Below are 4,265 nucleotides of genomic sequence, written 5' to 3' on the forward strand. Positions count from 1 at the left end.
CCCAGATACTTGGTCAGACATTATTCTTCATGTTTCTGTGAGGGTGTCTTTGGATGAGACGAACGCTGAAATTGGTAGGCAGGTCGCCCCCTTTCGTGCTTGGGACCCCGTCCACCAGCTGCTGCCCTGAACAGAAGAGGCTGATGCTCCCCGCGAGAGGAGAGAAACCCTTCTTCCCAGACGGCTCTCAGAATAGGACAGCAGCTTTTTTCCTGCCTTCAGACTTGAACTGAAACACTGGCTCTTCCAGGGTCCTGAGCCTGTCAAACTCTGGATGCAAACTACACCATCGGTTCTCCTGGTTCTCAGGCCTTTGGACTTGGACTGAAACCACCAGTCCCCTCCCCGGAGCCTCCAGCCTGCTGATGTCCGCAGATCTAGGGTCATGCCAGCCTCTAACTGCATGAGCTGGCAGACCTTATAGAGTCATGTGCAGAGTCGTACAGAACACAGAAGCAGTAAGAATTTACTGCCCAATTAACTAAATTTGCGTTGAAATTTTCTTCCAGTTTACCATTTTCAAAATAGCCTCAGCTTAAAAAAATGTATTTTCATCTCTTGCTTTCCAAAAAGTGGATGAAAATGTCTTCTATGTTCTGTATCTTACTATTCTAGATGAAATAAATCTCTCCACAGCCAAGCACGTATGAAGGAGAAGTGAACTCCCTTTGTTTCAGCCTCTTTAAACATACCCACCTTTAACAAATGTGTGGATTAAGCATTGCATACAGTGTAAAATTTTAGTATTTTCTAGCCATGAATTGTCCAACACTTAATCAGAAAAGTAAACAGTACTGTGATTAAAAAGCTGCAAGCAACCTGGGTAAGCAGAGCTTTCCTTGGACAGGACCCCTCTGCGCACAGGGCGTTGCTGGTACATCATGGAGGATGGTGGGGTCCGCACATCCAGTCCCGGCTTCTGTTTCCTGGTATCAAGGGGGCAGCTCTCCTTGTATGGCCCAGACTCATTACCACTGGGAAGAAGAGCATTGTTTTGTTTTCCTTCTCTCCAGTCACACCTAAACCCATGTCCCGCAGGACCCTGTAGACTGTGTCTCAGATCAGAGACAAAGGACAGTGATGTGCCCCACACACCTGCTGAAAACCTGTTTGGAGCCAAGGTGAGGGGAGGCCGTCCTCAACCTCCCCAAAGCCTCCCCCCACAACCCCTCCGACCCGGTGGTCAGTCTCTGCTCCCAGTCTGTCTTCAGAAAGGCCTGACTTCAGCCAGTCCTGGGAGAAGGGTTGCTTTGTCCTGGGTGGTCTTTGAGAAGGTCAGCCCAAGCCCTGGGTGGTCCTCACCCAAAGGAACACACAGTACCGAGAGTCATCTCCGATGACCTCTGCTCAGGGAGGAGGCGGGATGTGAAAGGCCCCCAGCCCTCCCTCTTTGGCTCTACAATGTGTTGTCTTACTGTGTCCAGATGTTTTTCCTAATAATAGCTGCTTGATCTAATGTAAGGGTGAGTCTGTGTTCCCTGAGCACCCAGCGGACATGGGGAAATAACCTAGAAGACAGTGGGAAAGCAGAATATTTGGGATTAAATACAGATTTTTGTGGGATGATTCTCACAGTTGATAATACACCCACGGTGGCATACATACTGCAAAGGAACAAATTAAACGATCCTTATTTTCAGATGATATACGGCCTATGGAAAAAATCGCAAAGAATCTTAAAAAAAAAAAAAAACCCAAAAAACAAACAAAAAACCCAAGGAAACAAACAAAACCCATCTAGAACTAAAAGCTTAGCTAGGTTGCAGGACACAAGATCAACATTCAAAAATCAATTGTATTTCTATATACTGTCAGTAACCAGGTGGAAGTGAAAACAAAATATGTAGACATAATTCTAACCAAACATGTACAGGTCTTATCTGCTGAAAACGACAAAATGCTGATGAAAGAAATTCAGGAAGATGTAACAAATGGGAAAGCATACCGTGTTCACAGCTTGGGAGACTCAGCCTAGTAAAGATGTCAGTTCTCCCCAAACTGATCCACAGGTTTAACACAATTCCTATCAAAACCCCGAGGAAAATTTCTGTAGGCTTAGACAAGATTATTGTAAAATTTAGGTGGAAAGGTAAAGGGACTAGAATAGCTGAAACAATTTTAGACAAAAAGAATAAAGTGGGAGGAATCACTCTATCCAATTTTAAGATTTAGTTTATATCTACAGTAATCAAGACAATGTGTGATAAGGCAGGATGGAGGCATAGATCAGCAAAACAAGATAGGGAAGCCAGAAGTAAATTTACACAAGGACAACCAACTGACTTTTGACAAAGGAGCAGAAGATACTCAATGGAGAAAGGATAGTTTTTTTAAAAAACAGATTATGCTGGAACAATTGGACATCCATAGTCCAAAAAAACCCACAAAAACCCAACTTCAAACTAAACCTCACACCTTATACAAAATTAACTCAAAAAGGATCATAGATTTAAGTGTAAAACTGTAAAACGTTTAGAAGAAAACAGAAAATCCTCAGGACCCAGGGAAACAGGAAGAGTTCTTAAATGTGACATGAGAAGCACAATCCATAAAAGAGAAAATTAAGTTGGTCTTCATCAAAATTAAAATCTTTTTTCTGCAGAAGACCCGTGGAGAGGATGAAAAGACATGCTGTAGATAAGTAGGAAATATTTGCACACCACACACGTGGCAAAGGACTCAGCCAGGATCCATCAAGAACTTTGAAACTTGACACTAGCCAGGGGTTAGGGGATAGGGGTTGGGGGAGCGGGGTGACTACAAAGGTGTAGCACCAGGGATGTCTTTGTGGTGACAGAACAGTTCTGTATCTTGACTGAGGTGGTTGCTACAGGAATTTACGCACGTGAAAGATTTTGTAGACTCATATGCAAAACTAATGGAATCTGAATAAGATGCGTGCTTTTTACTGATGTGCGACTGTCCTGTAGTTATGTAAGCGTCACCATTGGGGGAGATCGGGTGAAGGGGACGCAGAACCCCTCTGTACTATTTTCTGCAACTTTCTTCCAAGTCTTTAGTTATTAATAAAGTGTCTTTAAAAATAGTTGCCTGGATGGTCCTCACCAGCTGATAATCTTCAGGATAACTGTGACTTTACTCCCCAGTCTAGACAGCAGATCTTCAGAGGAAGGGACTGAGGCTTATACCTCTTTGCGACTTCCACATGCTGACCACAGACACAGTTCGATGTGTTTCTGTATGACAGCTGTCCCGGACCTCCTTTGGTTCCCTCCTCCTGCTGGGAAGTCTGCCCCTGTGCCTTTACTTACAGCTGCCTGAAGTCTCCATCAGCCAGGCCCTGAAGAGCCCCCACTTGTTCCAGATTCGTCAGCTACTGCAGGCTCGTCCAAATGAACATTCCACTCTGTACCATTCTCCACCTCCCAGGGGAGGGTAAGTTCTTTGAGATGGAGTCTACTTCTGTCGTGTGCACCCCTGTATCTCCATCTCCTAAAATAGTGGCCAACATTATAGTAGAGACTCAGAAAATACTTATGGACAGCGTGACTGGCTATCCATTAAACCAATGCAGAAGCAGTCTTGCATGCAAATTAAGGAACCGGTCTACAGGTCTCTCCCCGGGCAGGAGGCAGCAATCTTCACGTGTGCGTGTCTTATACAGGGTCACCTAACGAGAATTCCTGGGCCACCCTGTCTGCAGCAATTTCTCTTTCCTCAGAATTCCTACAAACACTGCAAAGAAGGGTCACTGTGCAGAGCCCTCAGTTGAATTCCGTTCAAAAGCATTTACTGAGCCCTGCTGGGTGCCTGGCCCTGTCCCAGTAACGGGGGTGCAGAGGTGAGCAAAGCCTGCTTGCTGCCCTGAAGAAGCTCCTGGTGCAGTTGGGGGAGACAGGCAGGCAGGCAGGCAGATCATTCTGACCCTGGTGAGCCCAGGATGCTAGGACAGTGAGCAGAGTGGAATCCTAATCTAGCCAGGGGGTGATGGGGAAGGCTCCCCAGGGCATCAGACAGATGGGGAGATGGGCAGATCACTCCTGAGGGCGTAGTCTCTGTCAGGCTCAGGGCTACACACCTCGGGAAGCCTTCTCTTGCCCCGAAGGGAAGTTTATTCTTTGCACTCACCTGAGTCTGGAGAACAAGTAGCGTCAGGCAGGCGGGAGGAAGGGAAGGGGCGCTCCCAGACCAAGAAGGCGTCATGAGGAAAGTCAGGGAAGGGCGCTCTGCAGGGTGTCCCCTCACCAGCACAGATCACTTGTATCACGGGGTGAAAACTTGACCGTGATGAAGGCAGGAAGGGA

Source organism: Camelus ferus, chromosome 9, assembly GCF_009834535.1.
Source record: "Camelus ferus isolate YT-003-E chromosome 9, BCGSAC_Cfer_1.0, whole genome shotgun sequence".
Lineage (NCBI taxonomy): Eukaryota > Metazoa > Chordata > Mammalia > Artiodactyla > Camelidae > Camelus > Camelus ferus.